The sequence below is a fragment of the Hemiscyllium ocellatum genome, chromosome 33 (genome assembly GCF_020745735.1).
Source record: "Hemiscyllium ocellatum isolate sHemOce1 chromosome 33, sHemOce1.pat.X.cur, whole genome shotgun sequence".
In the NCBI taxonomy this organism is placed as follows: Eukaryota; Metazoa; Chordata; class Chondrichthyes; order Orectolobiformes; family Hemiscylliidae; genus Hemiscyllium; species Hemiscyllium ocellatum.
The window spans coordinates 3,866,203-3,878,369 of record NC_083433.1 but is presented as its reverse complement, the minus strand read 5'-3'; the positions used below and the strand labels follow the sequence as shown (position 1 = coordinate 3,878,369).

General features: G+C 42.1%; 1 protein-coding gene across 7 annotated transcripts in view; it reads right to left on the bottom strand.

Annotated features, from left to right (window-relative positions):
* Positions 1 to 12,167, bottom strand: part of tnrc6ba (trinucleotide repeat containing adaptor 6Ba) — a 210,812-nt gene that overhangs the window by 66,197 nt on the left and 132,448 nt on the right. The gene's annotated exons all lie outside the window — the stretch shown is intronic.

The following is a 12,167-nucleotide window of genomic DNA, read 5'->3' as shown; positions in this document are numbered from 1 at the left end:
CATCTGAGAAGTTAGAGATATGACAGGATAGATGTTCCTTGTTAGGTCCACACTGCCCACCAACCCACCCTCCACTCCTGGCACCTTCCCTTGTCACTGCAAGTGCAAAACCCGCACCCACACCGCCACCCAAGGCCGCAAAGGATCGTTCCACATCTGAAAGATTTACCTGTACTTCAACACAAGTCATTTACTGTGTCCATTACTCTCGATGTGGTCTCCTCTACTTTGGAGAGACAGGAGGCCAACTTGCAGAACATTTCCGAGAACATTTCTGGGATAACACCGAACAACCCCACCACCCTGTGGACGAGCACTTTTACTATCATAGGGCAAGCCAGACAGAGAACAGCAAGGGAATTCCTAGAGGCATGGCATTCATCCACAAACTCCATCAACAAACACATCGACCTGGACCCAATATACCAACCACTACAGCGGACAACTGAAACTGACACCCGGAAGCGGCAAGGACAGACCACTATAAATATCGGAAGAAACATCAAAGAAGCGTTTCGCAGGAGGCTCCACAGCACTGATGATGTCTCCTAGCCAGGGGACGAAACGTTTGCAACTAAAACCTCCAGCTTGGCGAACAGAACCACTACAACTTTAACTCCCCCTTCCACTCCACCAAGGACATGCAAGTCCTGGGCTTCCTCAACCACCCAACTCTAGCCACCCAAGGTCTGGAGGAAAAACACCTCTCCTTCCTCCTTGGGACCCTCCAACCACATGGGATCAATATGGATTTCACCAGTTTCCACATTTCCCCTCCCCTCACCTTATCCCAGATCCAACCTTAATTAAATTAGATTCAATTCCCTACAGTATGGAAACAGGCCCTTCGGCCCAACCAGTCCACATCGACCCTCCGAACAGTGACCCTCCGAACAGTAACCCACCCAGACCCACTTCCCTCCGACTAATACACTTAATACTATGGGCAATTTAACATGGCCAATTCACCTGACCTGCACATCTTTGGACAGTGGGAGGAAACTGGAGCACCCGGAGGAAACACACACAGACACAGGGAGAACGTGCAAACTCCGCACAGACTGTTGCCTAAGGCTTGGCACTGCCCTCTTGAACTGTCCTACCTGCCCATCTTTCTTCCTACCTATCCATTACACCCCCACCATCAGCCACCTATCGCATTCCCAGCTATCTCCACTCCATTTATCTCTCAGCCAGCACCACACTCTTCGACTCCGATCTTCAGTATTTGCAGGCCTCATTTTCTCAGAGATATTCCTGGGTAATGAACTACAGAATCAGCGTTCCTGGTTATTCAATCACTTGCCAAATTGTTAAGCTTCAAGACAACATCAAGGCAAAACCGTCTTCACCCAATGCAGAGTTCACTAAAGCAGCAAGGGAATCATTATAAAACATATACTGATAACAAAGAAAAACTTGCAGAGCCAACCCCAAAGGTTGTCATGGGCTTAAGTGCATAGGTACAACAAAGGTTACTTAAAATGTACTTCATTTTTGCAGAACCCTGATTTTTTTTTAAGCAAACCCACAGCGTGTGTAAATAGAACTGCAGAAGGTAAAGTGTTATTGGAGATCTTAACCAGTACCACTATGTCTAGTTATTGCAAACACCATTGTGTTCCAAATACAGAAGTGTATGAGTTTAAAAATGGATGAAGTTGAAGGCAGCTTTGTTCGGATCTTGCGCTCTCACTTTTAAGCTGGAAGAAACAAAGTCAGCTAACCACAGTTCAGCTGTTGCCATCATTACGGATTTGGTGTCAAAACATTCAAGTTAAATGCAGACACACTTCATAATGGAACAGTAAAAACTCTTCTTCCACCATTCACCTGCACCAAGCACACAGATTCTTCACAGATCAGTCCAGCAAACAACCTGCTGTCCCACTCAGTTTTTTTTCAACGGGAGTCTCATCCGGAACCTCTTTTAGTAAAATTTAATATGTCAGAATGTTTTTATACAAGTACATCATAGCTAATAATCTAGCCACGATACATCACTGCAGCTAAATATCTGGTGTCAAGGTCAACTACTATTTACTGGTTAAAAAATTAATCCAACGTAGTTTGTTTTCAGAATTTATATAGAAATCAGATATTTAATACTTCAGATGTCTGTGTAGCAGGTAGGTTAGCAAAGATAAAATTGTATTCACAAATACTCTCCGCCTCACGTTTCACAAAAATGGATCAGCAGACTACTATGAGTAGGACACAAACAAATGGAAAAGTGAAGAGAAGATTCATTAGAATGTCACCAGATATGGAAAGGGCTCCATTTGAAAAAAAATGATTAAAGATGTGGGTGATTATGGAGTGAACCTAAAATGAGAAAATAATACTAACTGGTTGGAAAGGGTACAAATTTAAGCTATTAACAAAATGCTTAGAGAAATAATATGAAATCATTTCCACAGACAACTAAAGTAGCTTCTCAACATCATTAGAAAGTTAGATAATTGAGAACAACGTTGAGTATAGGGATTAGGCGGATGTCAGATTACACACGTTAAACTTGCAGAAAAATGCAAAAGAGAAATCTGATGGACTGACTGTCCTTTTAGGACTGGGAAGCAGGAACAATCCATCCAAGTAAGGAATTTATCTTCACCAAAGGGTCACTGACCTACTCCTCAACTACATGCGGGACTGGTCATATTTTGGAGCAAATAGCTAACATGGATTCAGTTCCAGCATTTGAAAATGCTACTGACATGTAAGGCTAGCCCATACTGAAGCTCTGAAACAATATATGCACAATATAATTAACGTAAAATACTTCCAGTCAGGAAGACCCACAGCACCCCCCTTGAACTATCCAGAATGAGGAAGCAGACATTGCAGCCTTAATCTTGCATCAGAAAGTGGGAAATGAGCTTCCAAAAAACAGTAAATAAAAAACCTAAAAACACCATGTAATGAAAATAAGTTTCTTTGTATAGGCACAGTAAACCAATGACCCTGATTATGATACACAGAGTGAGTGAACGTCTTTGTTCACCTCATTTCATGTCTTTTTTTGTTGCAGAACGGAAGACCAACTAAGTCATTATGTACTACATTTTGGCATTAGGGGTTCAAACTACACAATAAATTATATCAATGCATTTCTGAATGGAGTCTTCAAAAGACAAAACTGGAAAAAAAATATATATAAATTGTGCTTAAATTTGGCCAAAACAACAATGATTATAATTACTTGCCATGCAGGCAGCTCCCAATTATCTAATTTCTCTCAACATGCTTAATCTCTCCTACATTATAATCTTCACCACCCATACAGAACATTTAAGTGAAAAATACAAATTCTGGGGCACTGATTTAACAATATGCAAAACCAATTGGACATAGCCAAACAATCTCATATGTCAATCCAACCTGGTTTGTTAAAAGGAAGAGTTTTCCCATCCTAATACAAGATGAATGCCAAAAATGATAAAGAAATTAATGTAGAAAGCACAAAGGCTAGAAGCAAAAAGTGCTCATTGCTCATGAGATTACATTAGACTCATTATTGTGGTGGACTGTAAACAGTCAAGATCCAACACCTTTACCCACCTCCCTGACCCTAAATTTCACAACAATGAATAACGCTGCCTGAACACTAACTGTGTAGTAGGAAGCATCCATGCTCTGAAAAATGTGTTGCTAGAAAAGCACAGGAGGTCAGGCAGCATCCAAGGAGGAGAATCGACGTTTCGGGCATAAGACCTTCTTTATGCTCGAAACGTCGATTCTCCTGCTCCTTGGATGCTGCCCGACCTGCTGCGCTTTTCCAGCAACACACATATTTCAGCTCTGATCTCCAGCATCTGCAATCCTCACTTTCTCCTAGCATCCATGCTCTGTCTTACCATGATACCTTGTGATCAACAACATATTACCAGCATGAAACTTTGTATGTTTTAACTTTGGGTTATGCGGTCAGAGGGAGGAGAAAGACAGTACAAATACACAAATATAGAAGATAGGTGCAGGAGTAGGCCATTCTGCCCTTTGAGCCTGCATCACCATTCAATATAATCACGTGTAATCACGCAATCTCAGTATCCCATTCCTGCCCTCTCTCCACACCCCTTGAACCCTCTAGCTACAAAGACCACATCTAGCTCCCTCCTGAACATATCTAATGAACTGGTCCCAACAGTTTCCTGTGGGAGAGAATTCCAGAGTCACAACTGAGTGATGAAATTCTTCCTCATCTCCGTACTGAATGGCTTACCCCTTATTCTGGATTTCCCCAACATTGGGAACATTATTCCCACATCTACCCTGTAAAATCCTGAAGGGACTAGACATGTTTCTATGAGATCACTCCTCATTCTTGTAAAAACAACAGGTTTTGTACTCTACTTAAATTAGAAATAAACAGAGTTTGGAAGTTGTACTTCATATTCCATATTTTCTTTTTATGAAGCAGCATGATAATCGACATCGACAGCTCCTTTCAGGAAAAGAAAAGAGGGGGCCCCTTGTAAAATGAAGTACCAGTCCAAAATTACTGAGTTCAGTATTCCTTCTAGCTGTCATGGAAACATGAAAACTTGGCTGTTACAAGTTTCCATCGACCCAATGAATGAAAAGACTACCTGGCTAACTTTTACAAACCCACCCACTCCCACAGCTATCTGGACCACGCCACCTCCTGTAAAAAAACGCTATCCCTTATTCCCAATTCCTCAGTCTCCGCTGCATCTGTTCCCACAGGAGGACCAGTTCCACCACAGAACACACCACAGATAGCTTCCTTCTTAGAGGACCGCAACTTCCCATCCCACATAGTCGATGATGCTCCCACTACGTTTCATCCACTTCCTGCACCTCGGCCCTCAAACTCCATCCCTACAACCGCAACAAGGACAGAACCCTCCTGGCCTCACCTTCCATCCTACCAAACTCCGTATACATCGCATCATTCTCTGCCTTTTCCACCAGAGATATAATTCCCTCCCCAGTCGTATTTGCGTTCCGTAAAGACCATTCTCTCTGTGACTCTTGTCAGGTCCACACCCCCCAATAACCCACCCTCCCCTGCTGGCACCTTCCCCTGCCACACAGGAATTGTAAAACCTGCACCCACACCACCTCCCTCACCACCATCCAATGCCCTAAAGGAGCCTTCCACATCCAGAGTTTTACCTACATTTCCACACATCATTTACTATATCTGTTGCTCCCTATGCGGTCTCCTCTACACTGGGGAGACGTGACAGCACTTCAGAGAACATCTCCGGGACACCGGCTCCAACCAACCCCACCACCCTATGGCCGAACACTTCAACTCCCCTCCCACTGCGCCAAGGACATGCACTGGGCCTCCTCCGTCACCACTCCCTAACCACCCGACGCCTGAAGGAAGAACGCTTCATCTCCCACCTCGGGACCCTCCAACCCCAGGGCATCATTGTGGATTCCATCAGTTTCCTCATTGCTCCTCTCCACCCGCCCCCCCCCCACCTTATCCCAGTTCCAACCTTCCAACTAAGCACCGCCCTCATGCCCGACATATCTGCCCATCTTCCTTCCCACCTACCCCCTCCACCCACCTATCATTACCCCCACCTCCATTTACCCATCGCACTCTCCGCTACATTCCCCCTCCTATTTATCTATCCACCCCACTTGGCTCATAGCTTCATTCCTAATGAAGGGCTTTTGCCCAAAACATCAATTCTCCTGCTCCTCAGATGCTGCCTGACCTGCTGTGCTTTTCCAGCACCACAATCTCGCCAAGGTGTTGCCAAAAAGCTCATCCACATATAGATCATTGCTAGAGTAAACAGTCCATATTTGACTGAGTTTAAAGATGATTCTTCAATTCTTCCCACCTTCGAACGAAAGGCAGCACCAACTTGGAATGTTGTGGGCCACTATCTCTGATGAGCCATAAAACAGCCAGAGGAGACAGAAGTGACTACTGGTAGTGACCAGTCAGCCACTAACATTCATAAAAACGGTTCCAGACCTATAACAGACTAGAGACTAGAGACTGCCTATTTACATGTTCTCCCCAAGTCTGCATGAGTTTTCACCAGGTGCTTCAGTTTCCTCCCAAAGTCTGAAGATATGCAGCTTAGGTGGATTGGCCATGGTAAATGCAGGAATAGGGCAGTGGCCTGCATGAGGCCTCTTCAGAGGGTCAGTACAGATGTGATAGGCTGAATGGCCTCTTTCAACACTGTAGGGATTCTATGCCCGACAAACTGGCTCACAGTTCAACCAAGATCAGAAATAACCTGGATTTGAAAGTTGGAAAGCGCACCTTTGGCAAGGTAGAAGTAAGCAACTGCTATGTAGCTAAATGGAGTTCATGCTTTTAGGAGGTAAAAGGTATGAGCAATATCAAGAAAAATTTGCAACATTTACAAGATATTTATTGGAAATAATAGCAATACTGGGAGAGAGGAAAGTAACGATTTGCATTCTGCACAAATCTGATTACAGAACCCAGGCGTCAATAAGGCTTGTGCACTTTTAGCATTAGCAGCTGTCTTGAGGACAGCAGGTAACTTTGAATACTGACAATGTGAAAATGCACTGAAGTTCCACTCAGTCACCTTTGACTATCAAGATGTTTTTATATAGAACTCTCATGAATTTTAAATGGTACAGCAGAGCCTACACAGGATGGACTGACCGATCTAAGGAGAAGGTCACTGTGCTGAATTAGTTATTTGAATGCATTCTCTAATGCCATGTACATTCTTGCCCATTTCATTTCAAGGAGTTTGTCTCTTATTCCACTTCTTTACACTCAAATTTATGGCTCCAATTTCCCAGATCTTTTGTCAATATTCAAATCAATGCACAAGAGGGTTCTAAAGAAACTCCTGGATTTAGAAATCTGCACTAAACAAGGAAAACGATTGAGCCAACTAGCTGATTTCAGAGGTAGCGAAATGCATATATAGCTTGCCCCAATGACATGCTCAGCCCATCAAGCATTTCCCAGTGGACCAATGTAACTCTTTTCAATCCTGTGAGCATAATTTTCTGTGTAATGCTTAAATTGTTAAATTAAGTAAGAACAGTTTGCTTTGTTTTCCTTGCCCATTAGGAATGGAGATAGCAACTTCAATTATTTTCATCCAGTCTTATAACTAGCAGACAAATGAGACTTATGGCCCATCAGTCAAAACCATGTCAGCCCATATCAACACGTTGAAAAGCCAAAGCTTATATGGCTGCACCACTCCTCCCTGCAAACGTGACAAAGATTAAATACAAGAAAAAAGGGTTCAACATCTTTTGCGAGTTGGATTTAAATAGGTGCCAATCATCTTCGGTCTGCTGTATAAAACAGACATCATACCAATATGTTTAAGAATGTAAACACTGCTCAAGTCATTGTGCACATAGTTTAACTCAGTTCTTATGATATCAATACATACTGTAGTATAAGTCATTTTTCTGGCACTTCTCTGCCCTGAAGGCACGGATTTTTATTGAAACTCAATTACTCCAATGCTGAACCTTTTTCAATACCATGCTCAAATGTCGACATTACATGCATAGGTGGCACCATGAACATCAACAACTTTTCATCAAGACCTAAGTTCACAAAGTTCTAAGAAACAGGAGCAGCAGTAAGCCTTTCAAGCCTGATCACTAAGAACAAGACAGTAGGACGTATCGGTTCTCGGTATGCCACTGATAACTACATGGAATATGAACTGCAATTTCTTTTGCAGAGTTACTGGACTCAAAACATCAACTATTTCCCTCTCCACAGATGCTGCAAGACCTACCAAGTTGTTGTGGTTATGTTCACCGAGCTGGGAATTTGTGTTGCAGATGTTTCGTCCCCTGTCTAGGTGACATCCTCAGTGCTTGGGAGCCTCCTGTGAAGTGCTTCTGTGATCTTTCCTCCGGCATTTGTAGTGGTTTGAATCTGTCGCTTCTGGTTGTCAGTTCCAACTGTCCGTTGCAATGGCCAGTATATTGGGTCCAGATCGATGCGTTTATTGATTGAATCTGTGGATGAGTGCCATCCCTCTAGGAATTCCCTGGCTGTTCTGTTTGGCTTGTCCTATAATAGCAGTGTTGTCCCAGTCGAATTCATGTTGCTTGTCATCTATGTGTGTGGCTACTAAGGATAGCTGGTCATGTCGTTTCGTGGCTAGTTGGTGTTCATAGATGCAGATCGTTAGCGGTCATCCTGTTTGTCCTATGTAGTGTTTTGTGCAGTTCTTGCATGGGATTTTGTACACTACGTTGATTTTGCTCATGCTGGGTATCAGGTCCTTCATTCTGGTGAGTTGTTGTCTGAGAGTGGCTGTTGGTTTGTGTGCTGTTATGAGTCCTAGTGGTCGCAGTAGTCTGGCTGTCAGTTCGGAAATGCTCCTGATGTATGGTAGTGTGGCTAGTCCTTTGGGTTATGGCATGTCCTCGTTCCGTTGCCTTTCCCCTTTAAGAAACCCTTTTAAGGGAAAGAGCATTTCCAAACTGACAGCCATACTACTGCGACCACTAGGACTCATAACAGCACATAAACCAACAGCCACTCTCAGACAACTCACCAGAACGAAGGACCCAATACCCAGCATGAGCAAAACCAATGTAGTGTACAAAATCCCACGCAAGGACTGCACAAAACACTACAGAGGACAAACAGGATGACCACTAATGATCCGTGTCCATGAACACCAACTAGCCACGAAACGACACGATCAGCTATCCTTAGTAGCCATACATGCAGATGACAAGCAACATGAATTCGACTGGGACAACATGACGGTTATAGGACAAGCCAAACAATAAACAGCCAGGGAATTCCTAGAGGGATGGCACTCATCCACAGATTCAAATCAATAAGCATATCGATCTGGACCCAATATACCGACCACTGCAACGGACGGTTGGAACTGTCAACCAGAAGCGACAGATTCAAACCACTACAAATGCCGGAGGAAAGATCACAGAAGCGCTTCACAGGAGGCCCCAAGCACTGAGGATGTCACCTAGACAGGGGAAGAAACGTCTGCAACAGAAATTCCCAGCTCAGCGAACGGAACCACAACAACGAGCACCCGAGCTACAAATCTTCTCACAAACTCTGAAGACCTACCAAGTTTCTCTCGCACTTTGTTTTTATTTTTAGATTCCCAGCATCCATAGTATTTCATATTTGAACACCCAAATGACAGTCACCAATTTCTGAAAGCTGAACAATTCCAGCTTGCCCTGAATGCCCAACAGTTGTAGCTTGTCACAGCTAGATCTGTCCACACTCTTCGCCCTCATACATCATAGTGGAGAGCTGATCCCAACCCCAGCCAATGCAATTTAAAAAAAAAACACAGCAGGGATCACAGATAGTAATTAGAAGTGGACATTTAATACTGCATCTGTCACTATAAATTCAGCAATAAATAGAAAGTCAATCAGATGTACCTGACCTGTATAACTCATTGGATAAGATCACAATCCTGCCCCTTTGCTTAGGGGCAGGAAGTGGACCTTCTGGTCAACCTAAACACATTACAGAGATTACAATAAACACACCCCTTCTGATTACACGACAATAGATTACTCTCCAATGCCTGAGAGACAAGTGTTGCATTGCAAACACCAACCTCAGTGTCACAGGTTGTGATGCAAGGTGATATACTTGGAATATAAAATTTATTTTCAAGTTTGGACTTTGAACTTACAGCATGTGGGTTTTGCATCGATGTGTAGGCTGAATGATTAACTTGTCAGTATTTCTGGAGCCAGTTCTATTTTATTTATCAGAATGTATGAGAGACAGGGAGAGCGAGAGAGTTTGTTCCTGAAGTAATAACAGAAATGCGTTTGTCTGTGTGTTTTACCATTGGATGGAATAAACACAAAGAAATCACTGGTTTTTGATCTTGGGTTAGGTCCATAACTTTGAAAGCTCTTCTTTTCAGTTTGCAGAAGTCCCAAAAATTAAATTTAAGAAACAGTTTCTCCTGGTGAAAGGATTTAGTTTAGAACTGTTAAGAAAATGGTGATTGGAGTGCAAGAATGTTAGTTTGAAACTCCAGACCAGAAGTGCTTGGTTAAGGCCCTGAGTGGGATATTTGAAGCGGAGAAAGCTTCAGTTATGTGAGCAATTCAAGGAAGAGCCGTTCAAATGCTCAAAACCAGGAGTGGAAAGAAACAGATAAGTCAAAATTTGCAGATTTGGATATGCTAAAGAAGGGAGATCTCGCTCTGGTGTTAACAGTACTGTAAAGTGAGTGTTGGAATGGATGGGATGGTACTTAACCATATATTTCATAACTATACAAATTGCGTTGTATGTAAACAGTTCGATTTATTTTTCTTTCTGCTTAATAAACTTATCTTTAAAATCAACCTGCAGCATTGTATATTTGTGTTACAGTATAAGTCTACTTTAAAGTGATCTATGAAGTCGGATTTCAATCAGAAATCACATGTGCCCAATAGCTATTTTAGATGGAATCATAAAAGGTACATAGTTTCCTTACTTGGATTAGAAAAGATACTCCCAATTTCAAGTGAAGGAGAACATAATCATTTGATTTGGGAGGGGACAAATTTAAAAACTGCAGGCAGGAACATGAGAATCATGGGGAAGGAAACTTACAATGAATTTGTGCTATGGAGAAGCAGATCAGGAGAAAAAGGACTGGATTACATGTACAAGAACAGATAGACATAGCTGACATTAATTTGCTAGCAATAGATGGGAAATCCATCAGGGGAAAAAGAAATATATGGCCCTGAACAGTGCCTCAGGAAATAATCTAATTATCAAGTAACCCACACAGAGGCACCACAGGACTTAAGACTAAGCAACTGTCTGGAGGCAAAAGAGTCAGGAAACTCCATGCTAAGAACAGCCAAATTGCAATGGAGCTGAAAATTAGGAATAGGATGGAAAAATGGCCAACTACAATAGAAAAAGTCAACTTGGGACAGGCATTCTTGTAAGGATCAGGAGCAAAGTCAGGCACCATGAGTGGATAAGACAATTTGAGGAGAAAAACAATTTAAAAGTCGAAAAAAACTATACACAAAGCATAGAACAGATACAGAGCTGAAAAAAGATAAAAGATAAAGATCTTAGCCTGCCTGGCACATTCTCCTCATTCCTGATGAAGGGCGCTGGCCCGAAACGTCGAATTTCCTGTTCCTTGGATGCTGCCTGACCTGCTGTGTTTTAACCAGCAACACATTTTCAGCTCTGATCTCCAGCATCTGCAGACCTCACTTTTTACTCGAAGATAGAACAGATACAGACCACTTCAAAAAAGGAAGTTAACAGGGAAAAGACTAATAAAAATACTTAGTAATAAAGCAAAAATAAATTGCTCTCAAGATTTAAAAACAGTTCAAGTAATTTTGTGACTAGAAACATGATAAAAGGTAAAAGGAGGTTAAGAAGCCAGTGAATGACTAATATAGAAATTGAAGCTTATGTAAGAAAGGTTAAAAAGTAATATCAAGCTCTGTAAATATATTCACAGAAAGCAGACAATTAAGGAGATGATAGGGCTCACATAACACCAGTCTTTTAAAAGGAATATAGAGTGCCAAAAAAAAAGCTGGTGAGCCACCCAGTGTTGGTGAGGTAGTAGAGCATTAGAAGGCACCCTGAAAAGGTCATTAAACACTGGTGTTCAGCTAAGGGATAGTATGGAGTTACTGGGAGAGAGAACCTACCCTGCAGAATCTCAACCTTGTAAAGGCAGATATCTGTGCATTTCAACAAAGTATTTAAGGGACTTGAAAATAAACAGGAAAATGGAGTGGAGGCAGGACATCAGCCATGACAAATTAAAAAAGCAGAACACAATCAAAAAGGATGGTGAGGCCTACTAATGCACTTATTTCTTGCATTCACAAGTATTCAATTAACAAGGTTGGAAAGCACAAATAATGGCAAATATTAGAGACAGACAGAAAATGATTGAAGTAGAAACAGCAAATAGAACTCTGATCATGACCCACAATAAGTAGCCAGGTCATTTCTGTTTACAGCATAAAAATAATTGGTCGCAGCTCAAGGGAATTAGTATGGTGCAATAAATGTTGAACTTGCCAGTAATGCTCACATCTCGTGAACAAATAGGAAAAGATGTTGGGGCTGAAGCCAGAAATATTTAATTTGCAGTGACACTAAATTGGGAAGAAATAGTCATCCAAATAATAAGATTTGCTCACCACATAAA